The following is a 24,743-nucleotide window of genomic DNA, read 5'->3' on the forward strand; positions in this document are numbered from 1 at the left end:
AGGTCATTCATCCCTTCTATGCAATCATCGGTAACAACTCACCATCCTTCCCTGATGGCAAAAACCCCCTCTCCTTTATAATCAGCTTCGTCAGAAGCTTGGCATACTCCTCTTCAGCAGCCCTATCCAACAATCGGGGCCTCGCAGCAGTACTCCTCGAAGAATCAATGGCAGTCGGATTGGTGCTGCTGCTACCCATAGTTCTTGATCTCTTTGGGGCCATGGAAACTGAGAATTAGAGTTGAAGAGTTGTGTTTTGTGTGTAGGAGAGAGTTTGTAGAGTTTAAAGTGTATGGGAAGTGTATGGAGAGGTTGTATGTATATATAGGGTAAGATTAGGGTTAAAAATTGAGTAGGAGTGGGGATTGTGGCTATGTTATAGAAGGAAATCGTGGGTAATGGGGGTAATGGTGTTGTAGTTTTGTTTTTGATTTTTTTTATGTTTTCTCATTTTTTATAGGCTTAAAAACGTTTTTTCAAGGTTCAGATGCGCAGGCGGTCGCCTAGCACCAGTAGGCGGGCGCCTGCTAGCACGCGACCGCCTGGTCTTGGCAGGCGGGCGCCTGCAAGGTCTCTGGAAAAAAAAATTCGGCCAACATTTTTCTGATTTTTTTGGGTTTTTGGATAAGGTACTAAATTCTAAGGGTTCCTATGGTCTCATATCTTGGGTTGCCTCCCAAGAAGCACTTCTTTTACGTCATTAGCTTGATGTAGAGTAATGCGATCAAGTTGACAATAAAATGGCACTAACCACTTCACGATTTGCCGTATCCCCATAATAGTGCTTCAATCTCTGACCATTTACTTTGAATGCTTGGCCCGGATCATTCTCAAAAATCTCCACTGCTCCATGTGGAAACACAATTTTGATGATAAATGGTCCAGACTACCTTGATTTCAACTTTCCAGGAAAAAGTCAGAGACGAGAGTTGAATAGAAGAACTTGTTGCCCCAGCACGAATGACTTAGGCGATAGCTTCCTGTCATGCCACCTTTTTACCGTTTCCTTGTACATTTTGTTGTTTTCATACACTTGAAGTCGAAATTCATCATATTCATTTAACTGAAGCATTCGCTTCTTCCCAGCTGCATCTAGATCAAGGTTTAACTTCTTCAATACCCAATAAGCCTTATGCTCAAGCTCCGCAGGTAAATGACATGCCTTACCATAAACAAGTTGAAATGGGGACATCCCAAGTGGAGTCTTGTATGCTGTTCTATAAGCCCAAATAGCTTCATCGAGCTTCAAAGACTAATCTTTCCTTGACAGAAAATGACTTTCTCTAGAATGCGCTTGATCTCTCTATTCGACACTTCAGCTTGACCATTAGTTTGCGGATGATAGGCAATAGCAATGCGATGATTCACATTGTAGTGTTGCATCATAGAAGTGAACTTACAATTGCATAAATGCGACCCTTCATCACTTATGATAACTCGTGGTGTTCCAAACCTTGTGAATATCTGCTTATGAAGAAAACTCAACACTACCTTTGCATCATTAGTCGGCAGAACCTTGATTTCTACCCATTTCGAGACATAATCGACTGCCAGCAAGATGTACTGATTATTGCAGGACGAGATAAATGGTCCCATGAAATCGATCCCCCAAATATCAAAGACCTCAACTTTAATCATCACATTTAAAGGCATCTCATCCTTTATGGTAAGATTCACAACTCTTTGGCAACGATCACACCTTAAAATGAACTGATTTGCATCCTTAAATAACGTAGGCCAAAAAAACCTGCTTGAAGAATACGAGCTGCTGTCATTTCACCACCATAATATCCACCATAAACTGTGGAATGACAGTCTCGTAATATCCCCTCCATCTCATAGAATGGGATACATTTCCTGATGATCTGGTCAGCTCCTTGTCTAAACAAATATGGTTCATCCCACATGTACCACTTCACCTCATGCAGAAACTTCTTCTTTTGAGCCGCATTCATGTTAGGAGGCATTATATTGCTAACAAGATAGTTCACAATGTATGCGAACCATGGCTCTTCCTCTTGAATTGCGAACAACTGCTTATCCAGAAAAGATTCGTTGATCAATGTCTTATCATGTGAAGTAGAATCAGGATTCTCCAATCTAGAGAGATGGTCAGCTATTTGATTTTTAGTACCTTTTTGATCCTTGATCTCTCACTCAAATTCCTGTAGCAAGAGCACCCAACGAATAAGTCTAGGCTTTGAATCCTTCTTTGAGACCAGATAGCGGATGGCAGCGTGATTAGTGAATACTGTCACCTTTGTCTCAAGTAGATAAGATCAGAATTTTTCGAAACCAAAAACTATAGCCAAGAGCTCCTTCTCAGTAGTGGTGTAGTTCAGTTGAGCTCCGTTTAGCGTCTTACTAGCATAGTAGACCACATGAAAGATATTAGACTTCCGCTGCCCAAGAACTGCTCCAACTGCATAATCACTTGCATCACACATCATCTCAAAAGGTTCTCTCCAATCTGGTGCCGTAATAACTGGTGCAGTGATCAAACTCTTCTTGAGAGTCTCAAATGCTGCCAAGCATTCATCATTAAATTTGAAAGGCACATCTTTCTCGAGAAAGTTGCACAACGGCTTAGATATCTTAAAGAAGTCCTTGATGAAACGTCGATAAAAACCCGCATGACCAAGAAAACTACGGATTCCTTTCACAGAAATAGGTGGCGGAAGATTTTCAATGACTCCCACCTTGGTTTTATCCACCTCAAGACCCTTACTAGAGACCTTATGCCCAAGAATGATGCCTTGCTGCACCATTAAGTGACATTTTTCCCAATTGAGCACCAGATTGGTTTCCACACACCTTTTGAGCACCAAACGGAGATTATTCAAGCATTCATCATACGAATGTCCAAAGACGGAGAAGTCGTCCATGAACACTTTGACATTATTTCCAATCATATCAGAGAATATAGCCATCATGTATCTCTGAAAAGTGGCAGGTGCACCACATAAACCAAAAGAAACTCTGCGGAAATCAAACGTGCCGAATGGACAAGTGAAAGTAGTCTTCTCTTGATCTTCTGGTGCAATGCAAATCTGATTGTAGCCAAAATAGCCATCCAGAAGATAATAATACTCCTGACCAGCCAACCTATCAAGCATCTGATCAATAAATGGAAGAGGGAAGTGATCCTTCCTTGTGGCTTTATTCAACTTTCTGTAGTCCATACATACCCTACATCATGTGGCTGTTCAAGTGGGGATGAGCTCGTTCTTCTCATTTTCTATCACAGTAATACCTCCTTTCTTAGGTACACATTGTACGGGGCTCCCCCAAGAATGGTCAGAAATATGATATATAATTCCTGCGTCTAGCCACTTTAGAATTTCTTTCTTCACCACTTCTTTCATAATAGGATTAAGCCTTCGTTGTTGCTCAACAGTCGGCTTGCTACCTTCCTTTAGCAGAATTTTATGCATGCAGTACGAAGGGCTGATGCCATTTATATCTTCTATAGTCCATCTGATGGCCGATTTGAATTCTCTCCAAATCCTCAAGAGCTTGTCCTCATCACTACCTGAGAGGTCAGATGCAATAATATCAGGTAAAGTAGATGCATCACCTAAATAAGCATACCTCAAGTGTTTAGGCAATGGTTTAAGCTCCAAAGTAGGTGCTTCCTCAATAGATGGTTTGAGCTTTCCCTCAGCATTCTTGAGATCAGTATTTCCCATAGATTCAAATGGCATGTCTAGCTTTCGTTTCCAAGGAGAAGCATTCAGATATTGTACCTGCTCATTGCCTTCCTCATCATCACTGTCAAATTCTCCCAATAAGGCTTTTTCTAAGGCATCGGACCTTAGCAAATGATCAAGTTCTGAAATAAATACAGAATCGACGAAATCCATCTTGAAGCACTCCTCATCTTCTGTAGGGAATTTCATTGCATTGAACATATTGAATGTAACATCCTGATCTTGCACCCTCATAGTAAGTTCACCTTTTTGCACATCTATCAAGGTACGGCTTGTAGCCAAGAAAGGTCTTCCCAAGATTATGGGAATCTTCTTATCTTCCTCGAAATCTAGAATGACAAAGATGAGCTTATCCACCTTTACTAGCATGTCCTCCACGATGCCTCATGGGTATGTAATAGAACGATTAGCCAATTGTAGAGACATGTAGGTGGGCTTCGGATCAGGAAAATTTTGTTTTTTGAAGATAGACAACGGTATCAGATTGATGCTTGCTCCCAAATCGCAAAGGCACTTGTCGAATGACAACTTTCTAATAGTGCAAGGTATGGTGAAGCAACCTGAATCCTTAAGATTTGGAGGTAACTTTTACTGCAACACGATACTGCACTCTTCCGTCAGAGCAACGGTATCAAGATCATCCAGTTTCACCTTTCTTAAAAGAATACCTTTCAAGAATTTCGCATAACTAGGCATTTGCTCCAGAGCTTCAGCGAAAGGTATATTGATGTGAAGTTTCTTGAACACCTCCAGAAACTTACCAAATTGCTTGTCCAGCTTTTGTTTTTGCAATCTCTTAGGAAAAGGTGGTGGGTGATAGAGCTGTTTATCCCCTGTATTACCCTCAGGCAGAGTATGTTTAACAGTAGTCTTCCTTGGTTCCCCCTCTTTCTCCTTTTGCTTCTCTTCTTCACCTACAGCTTCAACTTCTTCATCCTTTGCTTTTTCAGCATAAGCAACTTTTCCAGACCTTAAGGTGATAGCTTTGACTTGCTCTTTAACTTCCTTCCTGCCTGGCACTTCAGTATCGCTGGGAAATGTGCCAGGTTGATGATTGAGCAAGACATTGGCTATTTGTCCAATTTGATTTTCCAAGGTCTTGATAGAAACAGCCTGACTTTTGGAAAACAACTTTAACTCCTCAAAATCAGCACTAGAAGGTGGAGCAGCACCTCCTTGTTGAGGATATTGTTGCCTTTGAGCATATTGTTGAGGTTGCTGGAATCCAGGTGGATTAAACTGTTTACTTGCAGCTTCCTGATATGGTTGCTGAACATCATTCTGATTAATGCTCCAGCTGAAATTGGGATGATTTCTGTTATTAGGATGATAAGTAGCGGGCACATGCTGCTACGATCTCTGAAAATTGTTCACATACTGAACAAATTCATTAACAAGAGAACACTGATCCATAGCATGAGATCCTGCACAAAGCTCACATACAATAGCTATTTGATTGACTCCATAGTTGGCTAAAAAATCGACCTTCATAGACAGCGCTTGGAGCTGCGCTGCAATAGTTGTAGCTGTATCAACTTCCAGAATACCTGCTACCTTCCCAGGCATCATCCTTTGAGTTGGGTTTTGATACTCATTTATAGCCATAGTTTCAATGAGATTGGCTTTTGGCCCACAAAGCGCCTCCAGAAGCTGCATCGAGCATGGCCGAGATTGGGCCCCCAAACCATTGTAGAAACCAGTGATCACCATCCAGTCAGGCATACCATGATGTGGACACTTTCTCAACATCTCCTTGTAGGGATCCCAAGCTTCACACATAGATTCTCCTTGTTGCTGCGCAAACTGAGTAAGAGCACTCCTCATAGCTGCAGTCTTGGCCATTGGATAGAACTTTACCAAAAACTTTTGCGCGAGATCTTCCCAAGTACTGATGGACCCAGCTGGTAAAGAATGTAACCAGTCCTTAGCTTTGTCCCTCAGAGAGAATGGGAAAAGCCTTATCTTGATAGCCTCATCAGTAACACCATTATATTTGAAAGTACTACAGATCTCGACAAAATTCCTGACATGCATGTTGGGATCTTCAGTCGCAGCACCTCCGAACGAAATAGAATTCTGCACCATCTGAATAGTGCCCAGCTAGATTTCAAAAGTATTGGCCTGAATAGCCGGATGAATGATGCTTGACTGAATGTCATCCATTTTAGGCCGAGAAAAGTCCATAAGAGCTCGATCAACTTGAACTATACGATCACCCATTGTTACAGGTTCTTTCTTTTCACTCTCTTTATCCGAATCTTCAAAAACTATCTTCTCTGGAAAGTCGAGAGTTGTATCTGTCTCCTCAGCCGTATCTAGATTTCTCTTACGAGTACGAGAACGTGTTTGCATAAACGCTCTCTAGAGTACCAGAAACACAACTGGAAGCAATAAGTAACAAGTCTTAATCAATGAATCCTAATGACCACTGATGGCAAGTACATAAACTAAACAAATTAACACCAAGTCCCCGGCAGCGGCGCCAAAAACTTGTTAGGCACAAAGCATGCGCTAAATAAATCACGTAAGTATATGCGTTCACAAGTAATATAGAATGATTTCTAGTTCGTTCCCACAGAGACTCTGATTGATTTTATTTAATTAACACTTACTCACCAATGTATGATTACTCTTCAATGTCAAGATAATAACGATTAAGGTTGATTAACTAATATTAACTACGAGAATTAAACACTTAAATTATCAATATTAAACACACATGAGACCATAACTTCATTACTACCTTATTCAATAGTTATCGTTATTATCCTTAGCATGTAATGGTGATGATATTAATCGAACAACAGGAAACTGATAAACGCCAACTTTCGTTGTACGAATACCATTCTACCAAGCATCCATAATTAAGATAGAAGTTGAATATGCATCAATTGTGTTGAGACCCTATATGTCTACAGAATTTGACAACATAACGATTTAAGCGCAAATTATTCATTATGATTACACAGGGCAAGTAAAACGGTTAGAGTTACCCAACAATCATGCATACAATACATGAACCTATACTAGCATGGCAAGTTCTAAATCTCAAGATTCACTGTTGCTTCACAAGAGATAAACAATCTATCTTACATGTTCGCAACACACATAAGACGAATAAGCACAACATATGCTAGATATCATACAATCACCACATGCCAAGGTATTAAACAATTAACTAAAGAAATCCATACTAAATCCACTATCATCCCATGATCACGATTAGCCCATAATAGAACTCATTGTCACCATGGGTTCATATGAAAACATGATAATAACACAACGATAAAAACTAATAAAAATACTTAATAAACAAAGAAGTACGTAACAAGAGTATTAAGGTTCAAAGAGTAAAGAAAACTAGCATCCACTGTTACAACGAATTAAAAGAATCACAAGATAAATGTATGCTTCCTATTCTTCATTGTTGTGTGCTAAAACGGTCTTCTTGATCTTCTCTCCTTGTTACTTGTTGTTGAAAGCGTCTCCCCAATAGGTTTATATAAGAGTCCAGAAGAACCAGCGTTAATAGAAGCCCAATAGAACTCGAATTATAAATTTCAGAATCTGATTTTCCGCACCCAGACGGCCGCCTGCATTTACCACGCGGGCGCCTGCTACCAGGCGGTCGCCTGCTCCTTCCAGGAGGGCGCCTGCAACACTTCTGGAAAATTCTTATTTTTGCTTATGATTTTGCTGATTTCTTCGCACAACGCCCCGCGATTGATCCCAAGTACTTCCTTAGGCTTATTTTGATGAAATCCTCCTATTTAAGCAAGTTATACCCTGAAATGCAAAAACACTCAAAAACGCGTCAAATACACAAAATACTCGAGTTCAAGACATCAATTCAAGCCGTTATGAGATGCTCTAAGTGGTATAAAATGCCACTTATCACTTGTTGATCACAACACAGGCTTCAGAATTGAAAGTTACTGAGTTACCCTTATTACAAAGCTGACTGATACTCAACAAATTGTACTTGAGTCCATCCACTAGGGAAACTTCCTCAATAATGACATTGTCCTTTGAAATCAAGCCATATCCCACAGTATAACCCTTGTTTTCATCTCCAAAAGTAATACTTGGGCCAGCTCTCTCCTTGAACTCAGTGAGCAGGGTAGAATCTCCAGTCATGTGCCTTGAGCACCCACTATCCAAATACCAAATATTCTTTCCGTTTCCCTGATTACTTGATGAACTGACATCTGTTTCATCTGATTTGGCCATAAGTGCTAGATTGACATAGCTTGTATCTTGATCCTCATCTAATCCATCTGCAGCCCAGTCATTTTCTTGTGTGATGAAAGCCCTTTCCTTTTGTTTGAGCAACTCAAAGAGTTTCTGTTTGTAATCAACAGACTCAAACTTCTTTTTAACAGAATCAGACTTTCTGCAATCACTTGCAAAATGACCTGCCAAGCCACACTTGAAACATTTGAATTTAGACTTATCAACCATGTTTCTATTTGACTTGACTGCTCCAAAATTCTTCTTGAATTTGAGCTTGGCAAATCTCCTGAATAGAAAAGCAAGATGCTCATCTATGTCATCCATGTCATCTTGACTAAGATTGTCTTTATGTTCAGCTACTAGCCCTTTTTCTTTGCCTTCACAAACTCTAGGGTTTGATACAGATTCAACAACTTCAACCTTTGTCTCCTTCTCCTTTTTTTGCTCAGCAACTAATGCAACGGATCCTCCCTTCTTTCTTCCTTTCTCCACTTTCTCATCTTGTTCTACTTCAAGATCATAGGTCTTTAGAATCCCATACAGTTTATCCAAGGTGAAGTCCCTGTAATCTTGAGAATTTCCCAATGAGACTATCAAAGGCTTCCATTCCTTTGGCAGAGATCTAAGGAATTTAAGGTTTGAGTCTTTTGTTTGATAGACCCTTCCATGCAATTTTAGAGCATTCAGTAGTTTTTGAAATCTACTGAAAATGTCAGTGAGTGACTCACTTTCTTCACTATGGAAATGCTCATATTGCTGAATCAAGAGTTGCATTTTATTCTCCCTTACCTACTCAGTTCCATCACATATAATTTGAATTGTGTGCCAAACATCCTTAGCAGTTTTGTAGTTTATGATGTTGTCAAACATGTCACCATCAACACCATTAAACAAAATGTTCATGGCATTTTTATGCTTATGGACTTGTTCAATATCAGGATCAGACCATTCTGCTCTAGGCTTTGGGACAGATGCTTCATTTCCTGTGGCAGCTCTCATAGGGACATGTGGACCCTTTTCAATGAAGTCCACATATGCTTCAACTTGAGATAGGAGAAAGAGGTGCATCTTCACCTTTCAATTGTGATAGTTGTCTTTGTCCACAAATGTAATCTTTACTCCAACATCTTTTCTGCTCATCTTGTTAGTTGTTGTGATCTTTAAACTCTTTGTTCTTTAAGAGCTTGCTCTGATACCAATTGTTATTCCCAAATAATCTAAACAATAATTACAGAAGGGGGTTGAATAAAATTCTGGCTTCTTTTTAGATTTCAAGAACAGTTCTTCTACAAATAAATAATTGTGTTTGATTTTGTAAAAGTACGGAATGAAAGTAAGATAGAAATCAAAACACAAAGAATTTAAATACAAGTATTTAAAAACTTTCTGGTGGATAGAACTTTTCCACTAGAGATATATATTAAGTAGAGAACTCTGTGTTACAAAATGTACAAAGCTGCTTACAAGTTGAACTACAAGAACAAAGAAATTCTTTACAGATTTTGCCTTATCTATTTCTCTGGTAATTGCTTACTTACTTGAATTAAAATTTCAACTTGCTACTCTTGGTTTATATATATCATCAAGTTACATGATAAGAAGACAAAACAAATAAGAAAAAAAATGTTTCTAGTCTAATTTCATGCTGCTCCACTTCTCTTTCCAGCATCTTTGAATATCTTCAATTTAGCATGGGAATGGAAATGCTTCTTCGTACTTTAAACCCTGCAAATAGGCTGCCACATTCCATTTGCATACAATCAACGCATGTGACTGTCAAGTCACTATCAACGGCTCTTTTGAATTTGATCATCCGTTGAAACTCAGATTGATCATCCATTGAAACTTAGATTGATCATCCGTTGAAACTCAGATTGATCATCCGTTGAAGCTTTGTGAATCATCCGTTGAGACTGTCTTCTTGGCAGTTAACTCCATTATATTTATACAAGATTATAAGGCATCTAATATTTACAATTAACCAACCTATCTTGCATATCAATCTAGTAGTCAACATGACTTAAACATTCTACAACCTCTATTTCACTAAGCCATTTAAGTATAAAGAAATGTGCTACTGATCTTATTATTATATAAGCTACTCTTTCAACGGATGTTGAAATGATCATCCATTTAAAGCTACAAAAATCACTTAACTAAAATCTACTTAGTGTTTTATTTAAGTTATCATCAAGTGCAAAACATATTCCAAACAAATTTGACCCGAACGATATCAATTTCCGACTCGTAATTATACATATTACTGTAATACACATAACAATCAAGGTTCATGTCCTCGAAATTCGATTCGGTATTTGTTCTCGGAAAATACATATGCCTATTATTTCTGGAATATAGGGCTATTGGATATTTTTGCCAAATATTTCACCACAACATGCAATCAGATTTCGTATAATGTAATTAATGTAATTATATATTTTCTTTCGACATTTCCGATAATTATAGGATACGTTCCCGTATTGTTGGAATTAATTTCTCGAAAATCGGGCAGCGTTTCCTCTCTTTATCGGACTATCCCGTCGGAATATAATCGGCGATACACAACCAACAGTCACAATCCAATTTAATTTCATAACCCGAACGCCAATACGACTTTTTAAAATAATTAACTCTTTTTCGTTTTAAAAAAAATTATGAACTAAATTGATATTTTAAAGTTTTAGGACTGAGAATAATTCATCACGGTCCACCGACAGCTCAACAAATTCATCGCTGACGGCGGTAAAACCCGGAGTTACCCGTATCGGGTTTCCGATCGCAGGTTTCACCGATAAAAATTTCTGAATAATTAAATCACAGAAGTCATTCGGATTTTTCTTAAAAATAAAACAGATATTTGAGTAACAACATATAATATAATCCAATCATCACAGATAAACACATAACTGCACACACAATCACGTGCGTGCAACTACACCAGACAACAGGGACAACGCAGCACTTGAAAGTGGGGCGGCGGCGCCGCGAAAAGAAAGAAAATAGGGCAACACATTACTTACCTGAGAGGGGGAATAGAGAGAAATATAAATGAGAGAGAGGAGAGAAAACGAGAGAGAGATAGGAGATATAGAGAGTTTGATGAGAGAGATGTAGCGAGGATAAAGTCGATGGGGTGGGGGGTACAGGGGAGTGTTTGTTGTTTTTGCTTTTCTTATTTTTTTTCAATCAATGAAACACTGCCACACACACAAACTGAGTTTAGCAGGAATATGACACGTATCAAGTAAAAGACACGTGTCCATGATTCTAACTGTGAAACCGTATTTCGCAATTTAATGACTAAATGCACGGGTAAATAAAACCCAAAAAATTACCAAATATATTTCAAAATGTTTGGAATAATTAAAAACTAATAAAATAAATTTTCCTTAATTTTTAAATCCTTTTTGGATCACGCACTATACCCGCATTTTACGATTTAGCGAACAAATGTGCGGGTGAATTTAATCCGAAAATTGTTCAAAATAATTTTAAAATTCTTGAAATATTAAAAACTTAAGAAAATATGAGTTTCGTAATTTTGAAAAATTCTGAAATTTAATACTGAATTTACTCATAAATACATTCAGAAAATCATTTAGGAATAGATAATTGACAAAATATTGTTTTCTAAATTTTATGAATTCCTACAAATAATTATTGTAATTATAAAACCATAAAAATAATTTTAGAGAAAATTCAAATATTTATGAAAATAAATTCTCAATAAAATCAGTTTTAAAAGTGAAAACAAATCAATACTGCTCAGCAATTAATTATACAAATAATCCTCGTACACCAATAAACCACACATAATTAATAATAGGGCAACACACAACTAACAAAACCAATACATATAGTTTATTTATTTAATTATTCAATAAATACACTTATAATTGTACAAAAATACGAGTCGTTATATCTTTCCCCTTAAAAAGATTATGTCCTCAGAATCTTAACTAATTAAACAAGTGAGGATATTTGTCAAGTATATTTGACTCTAACTCCCAAGTGTACTCTTCCACTCGAGGACTTCTCCAAAGTAATTTGACTATATTAATTTATTCATTTCTAAGGACTCGCTCTTTATGATCTATAATCTGAATTGGTCGCTCGACGTAGGACAAATCCGGCTAAAGCTCGATTGACTCATATTTTATGACTTGGCTCGAATAAGGAGTATACCGCTTCAGCATGGATACGTGAAATACGTTATGGATATACTGCAGCTGCGGAGACAACGCCAACTCATAGGTAACTTTACCTACCTCTCTCAATACTTCAAACGGTCTGATATACCTAGGACTCAGCTAGACTTTATGTCCGAATCTAACCAATATTTTCCAAGGTGAGACTTTCAACAATACCAATGTTCCTAATTCTATATCCATATCCTTTTGATGCAAGTCTGCGTTCTTTCTCTGTCGATCCGGAGATGCTTCTAATCCTTTCTGAATCAACACTACTGCGCCCTTGGTTTGCTAAACTAACTCTTGACCTAACAACTTTTTCTTGCCGACTTCATCCTAATAAAGTGGGGACCTACACTTACATTCATACAAGGCTTCGTAAGGTGGCACTCCTATATTGGCATGATAACTATTATTATAGAAGAACTCAATTAATGGCAGGTGTTATCCCAGTTTTCTTTAAAATTTGAAGCATATTGTAACGCCCCCAAATCTGGGGTCAGGAATTTAGGTCATCACGCCATCCTGCACTCATATGTATCCTGGTATTGATTCAATAATCTAACAGACCCCAATCTCATACTCGTACACACAAGTTATAGCCTCAGAAACAGCGTACAAAATGTAATCTTCTTTTATTACACTAAAATATACTTTACAGGATCTCAAACAATTATTTATAACCTCTACATGAAGTTACAATAATTACGACTAATATCTTATATCTATCTGATACTCTAGCACACCTGAGACAAAGCTTCCAGGGATCTTCCCCATGACTGCAAGCGACTAAGTCCCACACCGGCATACTGGTTATCTGTTGTGTTGTGTCATTTAAAAAAAAGCAAGAGTGAGCTATAATGCCCAGCATAATAGTGTACAGTATGAAATAACTGTATGATAAACTCAAGTAAAACGTCATATATGATAGATACGTTTTCTTCAAAAATAGTTTTCCTTGGTGATATACACCTTCTTATAAAAACAATCCTTTAGTGGATTTTATTAACCTGCGAATACCTTAATAGTAAACCCAACACCTAGGCTTGGATTACGGTATTGCATCACAATTCCAATTGGAAGAATAGGACATTCGTTGGAGCCACCGTATACGATGATCAGTCGTAATATGATAATAGTAACCTTTTCTACTAGTAGAAGGACGACACCTTCGTATCCCGGTAATCACCCTTGCCGTATTCAGGCTACGTGTCCCATTTTCTGGTATATACATACTTCACAAGTTCCTGAGTACACTGAGTACCTTCGCATGCGGTACCTTTGGTAGTCCATCTAGCACACATAGTACCAGAGTCTACCCCTCCCTTGTCCTTTAAAAGAATTCTATCAATCTCGAGAACTCGAACCACATCGAAGTTCCCCAAGCGTTTTGCTTGTTGGTAGAAACAGCTTATCTCTCTAAGATATAAGTGTATATATATGTATATACGTACTTCCGAGAATTTCGGAGGAAGTACTAAGGATCTGAGTTGACCGTTGTCAACAGATAATTAATAAGGGGGAAAAGTTTCTCCTTGAAACTATATTTTAAATAAGCCGGGATAATATTCACCGACGATATGAAATTATTCGAACGATATTCTGAAATTAGAAAATATATTTTAAATTAGGATCTATGATTTTTAAATCAATAATAAACCCTTTAATAAATAATTAAATGATAATCGATAAATAATTAAACCTCGAATGAGTTTACTCTTTAAAAGAATATTTAAAATAATATTCCTCAACTAGTTTGTGTCTCCATAATTAATAATCTATAGTGATTAATCGGATTTGAAATAAATAATTGATGGAGTATACTACTCCCATAATAAGGAATAAGTATATAGTATTTATTATTCGAACAATAAAATATAGTTGAGGGAAAATGATCGTTGGGAAAATTATCTTAATAAAAGTTCGAGGTGTTTTAATGTTTCGTAAGTGGACGTTGAGTCCCTTTTAAAACGTAATACTATGGACTTATAATCGTCCAAAACATCTCCGGGATGATTCCCGGGTTTATACTTTATAAAACAAAACTGACCGACTCTCGGTCTTACGACTTATACATCACGCTCTACTGTAGCGTTAATATTCTTAATTCAAAACACCTCCGGAATACTTTCGGGTTTTCATCAAGTTAACTGACCGATCCTCGGTCTAAAATATATACACGCCACGCTACTCGCTAGAGTTAACGTTCTCAATTATAAACTCCTCCGGGATACCTCTGAGTTTTTATAAGCTTACACCAACTGACTCTCGGTCTAAATATAATATTTCGAACTCGGTATGAACATATACTAGAAATTATCAATAATTGAGTAATGTAATACATCTCAAACTTCGTAAAATAGTTTAAAGCAATCTCATGCATATATCACAATTTTGTAAAATATTCACAACACAACAGTTCTTAAAAGGTAGGGTTTTAAAACTTGCCTGGGTATCTCGAGGTGGAGGATGCTCTAGGTTCCAGTTGGAAATCTATAACCATAAACATAATTCGTTAGGTCCCATTCTATTTTACGGCGACTCGCACTCACGCGCTATTTATTATGCACCCTCTCAACTTATAATACCCTTATTATTCTTTTAAGTCCTTATACACATCATGGTCGCTTCATTTTTTTAAGTATCTTAGGTTCATTTTCATTATCATTGTCGGCTTCGCTTATGGATTCTTACGGCTTCTACTCGCGCGATCTTGGCTCCGATATTTTTATAAAATTGAAAAATCATTATTTTCACTTTAAATTTTTATGGAAATTAGGAAACTGAATATGTTACCCTCTGTAAAAATTTCATGATTTATAAACACATTTAAGTTGATCCTTTATATTTTCAAAGTTCGTGATTTGTAGACGTTTTTGTCGCGTAAATTACTTTTACAAAAACGACCATAACTTTTGATCCGTAAATCGGAATCAAGCGATTCAAGCGCCTAAAAGATCCTTATAACATTTCATATCATAATCAAAGTTTATGTTTCAAGAAACTACAGTTTACAACTTTGGGACTTTCTGCAGAAACTTAAAGTTACGATTCGTTGGTTTTAACGGAGTTACGTTTACGATCGAGGTTTCGTTTACGCCCTAACTCTTAACACAACCACCAACAATCATCATTTCATCATCAACACACAAAATCCTCTCAAGAACACCATGTTCTTGAGGTAACAACAATAAACCTTAAATCTACTTAACTTAAACTTCAAGATCTCAACAATACCACTTCTTAACCTAAGTTTGCTACCACATACTAAATGGATCTTAAAAATGAATCTTAAATAAAGTTGGGCCAAAGATTTTTACCTTTATTGAAAGCTTGAGATGGGTTCTTGAGGATGGTGGAGGCTTGGAAGTGCTTGGTATAATTTTTGGAACCTAAAACCACCATTGAAATCAAGAAACCAAAGAGAGGTTACTATTCATACTATTCACTAGTGAGTTTCTTGGTTTTATTTCACCCATCAAACCTTGATAAAAAGAGATGAAAGAATTTTATTACCTTAGTTTAATTTCTAGGAGGCTTTAGAATTAATGGGATGATTTTACCATTAATAGATTTTGAGATTTGAAATTGAATTCCTCATTTTTCTTCAAGGGGGCCGAATGGAAGAATATGCAAGGGGGGGGGTATTTATACTAGATTCCCTTGGTTACTTAGCTTGGTTGCTTTTCTAGATTGCTTCTAGGAAATGGGGTGGAATATCTTGCACTTAATTTTTATTCTCCTAGGTTGAATCCTAGGTTTATTCTTATTACAAATCTTAGGGACAAATCTTAGGTAGCTTCCTAGAAACTACTTGTGTTAGCTTCCTTAGCATATTATTTTGCTAGCTAGCTTGATCATCCTATGGTTAGCTCACTATTTGATGAAGTAACCATGGTTACTTCCTTACCATGGTTAGTTAGTGCGTTACGTTTATTTAATCATTTACGCATTCGCTCGGTCGCTTAAACGTTTTTGTAATACTTATTCATAAATGGTTCGCGACGTAATTCCTTTAGTATTTATTCCTTATATTTAATTATCATACTTGAATATAAATCCGTAGGGTTTTAATCTTTTAATTATATTGTGATCCCCATAATCCTCGATGAGTCATAAATACGGTCGTTTTTCAAAGTTCATCTTCTTCGAAAACTAATAGCGTTTACATACACTCATTTGGTACGTATAATCGTAATATCAACTCCGAAACTCATTTTCTCATGCACTACATAGTGTGGGCTCAAAAGTTTTTCCCGTCCGTCAGGGTTACTATTCATTAAACGTTTTACAAGGTCTCAAAAATTCAAGTTATTATATTATCATTCATAAAGGTCTTTTACCGATGTCAAAAATTTGGGTTCTTACACACATACTCTCAACATATCTTCTATCGTCTGAACCGTTCTCCCACTTTGACCATCCTTATAAGGATGATAGGCGATACTCATCTTTAACTTAGTTCCCAAACATTCCTGGAATTTCATCTGAAACCGTGAGTTAAACCTTGGATCTCGATGAGACAAGATTGAAACAGGGACTCCCTACTTGGTCACAATTTCTTCCAAATACATCTTAACTAACTTATCCAAAGAATATCTTTCGTTGATCGGAAGGAAGGGTGCAGAATTCATCGCCTATCAATAATCACTCAAATAGCATCATGATTCAACTTAGTTTTTTTTTGTAATCCCTCTATAAAATTCATCACAAATTTCTTCCCATTTCTACTATGGAATCTCTAAGGGTTGTAGCAATCCACTTGGCCTTTGATGTTCCACTTTTACCGTTCGGCAGGTGTGACATTTACTCACCCATTCGGCTATTTCCGTTTTCATTCCTGGCCACCAAAAGTTCTGCTTCATATCTTGGTACATCTTAGTGCTTCCTGGGTGGATAGAAAACCTAGAATTATGGGCTTCTCACAAAATCTCATTCTTCAGCCTGTCACCTTAGGATTTCATATTTTTGAAGAAAATCTAAACACATCTTTGCTATCCTTTTGGATATAAATTTCTTCTTCAGCCAAACTGTACAATTCTTGATTTATGACCTCTTCTGGGTACTTCGTGATTCCTTCCATCAATTCTGACTGAAAAGTGATCTCATACCATTGCTCCTTATTACCTCCTGGCACTCGAACTTCAATTTCTAACTTCTCCAATTCCCTTGCTGATTCTTCAGCAATCCCAATCGCATTCAATCTTTCATTTCTACTCAAAGCATATGCCACTATATTGGCTTTTCCTGGGTGGTAATTAATAGAACAATCGTAGTCCTTAATAAATTATAACCATAATTCATACTTTGAAAACTTAAAATACGTTGCTGTTTTCCCAACCTTTGTAGGGTTATCTCCAGGTGTTCGGCTTTGTCTTCCTTAGTCCTTGAATGTATGAGGATTTTATCAATAAATACAATTACAACTTATCCAAGTACTCCTTCTACACTTTGTTCATTAAACCTACAAGGCGACTGGTGTATTTGTTAATCCAATGACATCACTAGAAACTCATAATGTCCATATCTGGTTCTGAATGCAGCCTTTAGTATGTCTTCAGGCTTAATCTTCAACTGATGATAGCCCGATCCTAAGTAAATCTTCGAGAAGCAACACGCTCCCTTAAGCTGGTCAAATAAATCATCAGTCCTAGGTAGAGGATACTTATTCTTGATGGTCAATTTATTTAACTCCCGATGTCGATACATAATCTCATACCCAAGTTCTTCTCCTTCTATATAATCAACACTGGTGCACCCCACAGAGACACACCTGCTTTGACTCTTTTGACCAATAATTCCTGAAGTTACTTAGCTAATTACTTCTTTCCCACTAGAGCCATATAATATGGAGCCTTTGGCTCTGGTTCGGCTCCAGTTACTAAATCAATGGAAACTTCTATCTCACGGTCTAGGGTAGTCCTAGTAATTCATCTGTAAAGACTTCTGAAAACTCATTTACCACCGGAACTTCTTCTAACTTAGGTGCTTTCTTCTTAATATCCACTATATATGCTATATATGCCTTATATTCTTGTCTTAATAACTCTTTTGCTCGCATGATTGAAAGAACTTCTTATCTTGTTTCTGCCCTTGGAAACTTACCTTAGTATTGGCTTCCATAAACATTACAATTTGCTTCTTATGGAAATCAATCTTTGCCTTATGACGGAACAACCAATCTATTTCTAAAATTATATTAATTTCTCCTAACTTAAAAGGTATTAAGTCGGTCAAAAAAGAATGTCCTATGATTTTTATAGGGCATCTAGGACATAACTGATTTACTGGTACTTTATCTTGATTAGCCACTTATAATTAAGAGTTCATTTAAATATTCCAACATTAGATCCATTATACCCACACAATCCTTTGATATAAATAATTTGGATACTCCAAAATCAAACAATATTCTAACAGGTATGAAACTAAAAAAGAGTGTACCTGCTACCACATTAGAATCTTGGGCAGTTGACCTTTTTATTATCTTAAAGGTCCTAGCCTTGTGTATACTAGATACCGGCCCTTTCGATGCACTACCTCCCATATTAGCTTGAGAAATACTCCTAGAGTTCTTGGTAAAATGTCCTACTTTGCAACAATTATAACAGGTGACTCTTGGATTTTCCACTCTACACTTCCTCGCATAGTTTCCTTTCTGTCCGCACATGAAACATTCAATACTTGATTTACACACTCCACCATGATTTTTACCATATTTCTTACACTCCGCTACTGCTGACCTGATCGACTTGACTTGGTTAGAACTGACTGAGGTTACTAGGCCTGCTCTGAGAAAACTTTGTCTTCCAAGTCCCCTATCCCTATTCCTTCTAAACATTTTCTGAAACTTCTGACTAGATCCTACTTGACCTTATTTTTCTTCTATATCATCTATTTTATGCTTCTTATCTTCTTTTTCTCTAGTGGCTAACTTTTCATCACTCTTTATTACCATGGCTACCTGAACTACCGAGGTATAGGTCTTCAGTTGTAAAATTACAACTCCACTCCGAATTTCTGGTTTCAATCCCTGTTGAAACCTCTTTTCTTTCTGAGCATTAGAGTTTACATAGTCTGGCACAAACCTAGCTAACTCCGTAAACTTAGCCTCATACTCCGCTACACTTCTTTGGCCTTGCTTGAATTTTAAGAATTCAATCTCCATTTGATTTCGCATACAGTTAGGAAAATATTTTTCTAAAAATAACTTGGTAAACCTAGACCATGGAACATAAATTTCTTCTTTTAATGCCCTAGTTGACTACACTAGTAATTTGCTTCATTTTTTAAGAATAGCTTGCATGATCGGTCTTTAAAATTATCAGTCACTTGGATGAGGTTGAAAGCTTTCTCCATTTCTTTTAACCATGCTCCAGCAACTACTGGATCAGGGTCACCCTTAAACTGAGGAGGTTTAACATTCTAAAATGATTTATAATTAACTTTCTGGTTCACTCCTTGATGTTGTTATTGCATCAGTAGTTGTTGCTTCTGAATCTGTTGGATTAACTGTTGTTGTTGTTGCTGCTGCTGGCGCAACAAATCTAGAATTTCATTTATAGCTGGACCCTCATCAAAACTACTACTATTTTCTTAAGACTGGGTAGCTTTATTGGGTGGCATTTTCCTGAAATATAGAAATGGGATTATTCAAAAACATAACAAAAATGTATGATAAAAAATATCACCGTTTAAATGGTGCACCTGTATCAGGAAAATGCTGCCCAATCAAAATACCCAAGTCTTTAATATCAGGGTCCATTTATAAAAGATACCCAGATTAACAACACTAGCAACAATAGAAACAATGATAGTAGTAGAATCAACAACAGCGCATGAAAAACTGGAATATAAAGTTACTAACTTCATGGTATAGCTTCTCAATACAACATTAACTGATTAACTTCCCACCAGTAATTAAAATTAAAACAACTAAACTAATCTGATACACAACAGAGCTGGGCTGGAAATATCTGTCACAAACTACATAGAGCATACTAGTAAACCAAATCAAACTTAAGGAATTTTGGACCCTACTGGCACACTAGTCTGTGTTTCAACCAACCATCCTTCTAAAGGTGATTTCCTATAACATGCAAATGACTCGTCCGCCACTGAATTAACTTTTCTAAGGCTGCAACCTTCGCCATTGGATCCTGAATCCTCTCTTCTATCTTCATTTCTGTAATAGATACCCGAGATAGAGCCTTTCTTCCTCCTGACAGTCAACTTTTGTTTACGTTCAATAACTAGTACTATCTACTGTAGAGGTTACTGAGGAAATTCATTGCCATGGAATATTAAATGGAATTTCAAAATCAAGGGATCAATTATACAGGAAGGAAAAATGAAGAATATGTAAATATGACTCAGACAACCATACAGATACATAAGATGGCAAGTCTTAGTATCGTATAGTTTATAACACATAATTAGGTGGCGTCCTACCCGACCTTTTGTCACATAGACAAATAGTCAAATCATATGCATTGTCTGCCCCAATCAACCAATAGAATTATTGCGGTAAGAAATAATGTTTAAATATAAAATTTATCGGTAGGGAGGAGAATCTGGATCATGATGAAATCAACACAACCTTGGGTTTGCTTACTTCGAGTTTTGACCTTCTTGCAGGAAAACAAGCAACTTATTAGGCGATAGAGAATCATTCTGGGAAACAAAAAGTATCTCAAGAAATGCGTGTAAGGGTTCAAGATATAAACAACAGTACTGATCCACATACACTACGAGAATTGGTTGTTATGGCAGCCACCAACTACTATCATACGATCTGAACTCACCGAGGTTGCACACTCGGTCCGGTAACATCACTTGACATAAAAGATGCAATATTTAGGAATAACATTGGTGTCTCTTCAGCCGAAACATCAAGGGTCCGCTCAGAAGCTAAACTCTCACGACTAGACACATTTTCTCGAGAGGGGAAACTAGCAACCTCTATCGGACATTTCCAATAATACATATATAAGAGGGAGACATACTAAAAACTAGGGCATTTCTAACCAAACCTCAATAGATGCCATGGTTACGCCTTTGAAACCCTCTACTGAATTCTTAGACTCGTTCCTCTATATGAGTTGCAGACTCACACCTTTATATAAACCATTTTACACTCTTTTGACTCTACACCTAACCTAAATCAGGGACTCAACCTGTAGCTCTAATACCAACTGTGATGACCTCAACCCCGGGGTCAGGAGTTGACGTCACGAACATCATCAAACCACAAATAATATAACCGAACTTGTTATTAATACAACATAAACCCAACCCCTTTACCAAGATCTTTTTCAGGTTTAAGTATGACTTAAGTTACATAACTATTACAACCAAACTTATTTAACAAGTCTAACACAACTATCTTAACCCAACAACTCAACAGACCACATCTGGTCTAACACAACTACCTCAGAGGAGCCTGGTATGGAAGGAACTTGAACTCTGCCCTTACTACGACGGAAGGGTCTCCTAGACATCTGCAATATATATATATGTACAAAACATTTGACAAGGGTGAGCAATCAATTGCTCAGCAGTACCACTATATAAATAACAAGTAAAACATTTTATGATACACCGTAAATGAACAAATATCATAAATTATTTATGAAAACAGTAAAATAAGTATAAACTGGATATCAATAACTAAAATGCTCTTTAAAACATAACATCAGTCATGTGTTGTATAAACACCAGAGTCTAATTTTAGCATGCTATTCACATTTATAACTCAACTGTATAAATCACTTGTTCCATTACAGGAACCATAAAACCAAATCAGATACGTATTGGACATTCAAGTGTGAAGAAAGCTGACCAGGCTATCAACACTAAACGACTCCATCTACCATCCCATAAACCTGTTCCGGAACTCAGAGACTAGCTAGGTCTCTGACCTGCTGGACTAATCGGTTATTGCTAGGTAATGAATTACACACAGGGGGGGTGAATGTGTTTTTGTGTTTTTATGCTTTTCTTGAAGTGTTTATGGTTATAAACAAAGTAAATTAAATCTTGCAGTGAGATGTGTTAATACTGAAATTAAACAAGCAATAACAGTGAACATAAATTTTCAAAACTCACTTAATTTTATATTAAAATTAAGAATGTTTCTAGGCTCTTTGTTGCTAAAGAGCTTTATCTTCTTCCTTGAGAGAATACATGATTTTTCTTATCTAAATTGTTACATCTAACAAAGGACCAATGTTAACTTTATATGATAGTTAACTACTGGTTTACACAGTGTATAATAATAGATGCTATTAACTTTAGTAAACTGTCACTAATCATTCCATTTTAGGAAAAATATATCTTCCATTTATGGCTTAACATATCTTTGCATACTGTGTTAACCTTGATTTTCCTTTGTCAGTTAATCTTCACCCTTGATCTTGCACGCCTCAAGCTGCCTGTTGTAGAAGTGTCAATCTAACTAATTGAATTTTTCATTGATTGTTAATCTTAGATATTGAACTGGTCTACACTTTGTACTTTGAGTTTTACCTCAAGATCTCCAGTTTGATATATAAAGAACTTGACATCTCGATAAGTATATTGGTTTATCAAGATCTCTCATTACTCTATAGTTTCTTTGACTGGTAGAGGTCTCTGAGTTCTCTATAAGAAAATTTAGCTTATCGAGATCTCTCCACTTCATGTCTTCACTTTGGCTTATAGATTTCTCTGAGTTATCTAGTGACTAATTGACTTGTCGATAACTCAGAGTTCTCTAGTGATATTTGACTTGTCGATATCTCAGAGTTCTCTAGTGATATTTGACTTGTCGATATCTCAGAGTTCTATAGTGATATTTGACTTGTCGATATCTCAGAGTTCTCTAATGATATTTGACTTGTCGATAACTCTGAGTTCTCTAGTGAAGATATGATTTGTCGATATCTCCAATATTCATGTCTTCAATTTGGCTTGTCGATATCTCTATGTTCTCTAGTAGCTTTCCCGACTTTTCTATATGTCATTCTGGAGTTCTCGAATGACTTCTCTATAACACTAAATCTGTGACTTGTAGAGATCTTGACTTAGAACATTTTTCTTAAAACAAATTTATTCAACTCCAAGCTTCTTCATTATTCTTCTGAGGCATGATCTTCTTGATCTTCTTCCAAATAGAACTCTTAGGCTTGATATTGTTTACAGAAAAAGACTTCAGTCTATTCCATACATTTTTACATACTTTAAATGTTATAATAAAAAATGCAAACTAAGATTACAATACAACTTACTTAGGGTTGTCATCTTGACTTAGTCTTGTTATTGTACAGGCATGTCTTGCACAACAATCTCCCCCAATTTGTGAGAAGATTGCTTAACACAAATTCATGCCCGTTAACAAGACTAACCCCAAGCTTCAATGCAAAATAAGATTAATACATAAAAAAGACAAAATTATAACATTTATATATTAGGAGATTTTTGAGTTTAAATGATTACAACATTTAGGTAAAGACAGTTTTTGCTTCTATTTCTTCTCTAATGAGATCCTTTAAGTTCAAGTTCTTCTATGATTTGTGTCTCACTTAGAGCTTCCACAAGTTTGAGTTTGTCTGTCTTTGGATAACAATTCAGCAAATCAATCTTGAATCTTGTGAATTTGCCAGCTTTGATGTTTATAAATTTTCCATCTTTAGAAATTCCGCTCATTCCTTTGACCTTGAATTCTTCTGATCTTTTCATGTACATTTCAATCTCCTCATTGTATTTCCTTATTCTCTCCTCAGGTTCAGCTTTATTCCTAGCTCTTTTTTCCTCCCTTTCAATCAACCATTCAGCAAAAACATATCTCCATGCTCTTGTAGAAGTATCCTTATCCTTGAGTAGGCTTATCACTCTTTTGATTTGTGCGGGAGAGAGAGTGTCCCTTAAGGTAAAACCTAGAAATATGAAGGATCCATCTTCATAGTAGATTATTACTTCCCTTAGAGTTACAACCCCGACTCTCACTATTTCCTCTGCTAGATGTTGAAAATAATCTTCATCTGAGATGTACCAATTTAAAGGTATAAAATCATTTTCCTTCAAACAATTCCAGATGGCCCTTTCAGTGACTTCCATTTTTTTAGCAGACTTGGCTTTCTTTGGTTTTCTCCCAACAGACTTGTAGTTAATTTTGAGTGATGGCTTTTCAGAGGGTAGGTTTGAGATTTTCTTGAGAAATGTCTGGCTTGAGGTGATTGGTATTTTTAGAATGGTGTTGGCAGTTTGTTTGTATAGGAATTTAGGCTTAGAGGTTTGAGGTGGTTTAATATTGTAGTTTATTGGCTTTTAAGGTTGAGCTTAAGTTTGGATTTTTAGGGTTTGTTGTGGTTCTGAGCCATCATGTCTTTTCTTGCTTCTTCTTTCTTCTCCTTTTTTCTTGTCACCTTCCTTCTTCTTCTCATCCTGCTTATTGTCCTTGCTACCAGCTACTTTTGAAAATTGACTTGGATTTGAGCCAGAGGGTTTTTGTTTATCATCCTTCTGCTCATCATCATCCTTGTCATTTCTTAGATTGTATTGAGTGTTTGGCAACATAGTGTCAGTATTTACAAGATATATGTCCAAGATATTTATCATCTCAATATCCTCA

General features: G+C 36.6%; 1 non-coding gene across 1 annotated transcript; it reads left to right on the top strand.

Moving 5' to 3' along the window:
- The first annotated feature begins 5,430 nt into the window (after nucleotides 1-5,430).
- LOC141709908 (small nucleolar RNA R71) lies at nucleotides 5,431-5,537 on the top strand. The gene has a single exon (XR_012570462.1). It is a non-coding gene; the product is annotated as a small nucleolar RNA R71 (small nucleolar RNA).
- The last annotated feature ends 19,206 nt before the right edge of the window (nucleotides 5,538-24,743 follow it).

This window comes from Apium graveolens, chromosome 2 (genome assembly GCF_009905375.1).
Source record: "Apium graveolens cultivar Ventura chromosome 2, ASM990537v1, whole genome shotgun sequence".
NCBI classification, from domain to species: Eukaryota; Viridiplantae; Streptophyta; class Magnoliopsida; order Apiales; family Apiaceae; genus Apium; species Apium graveolens.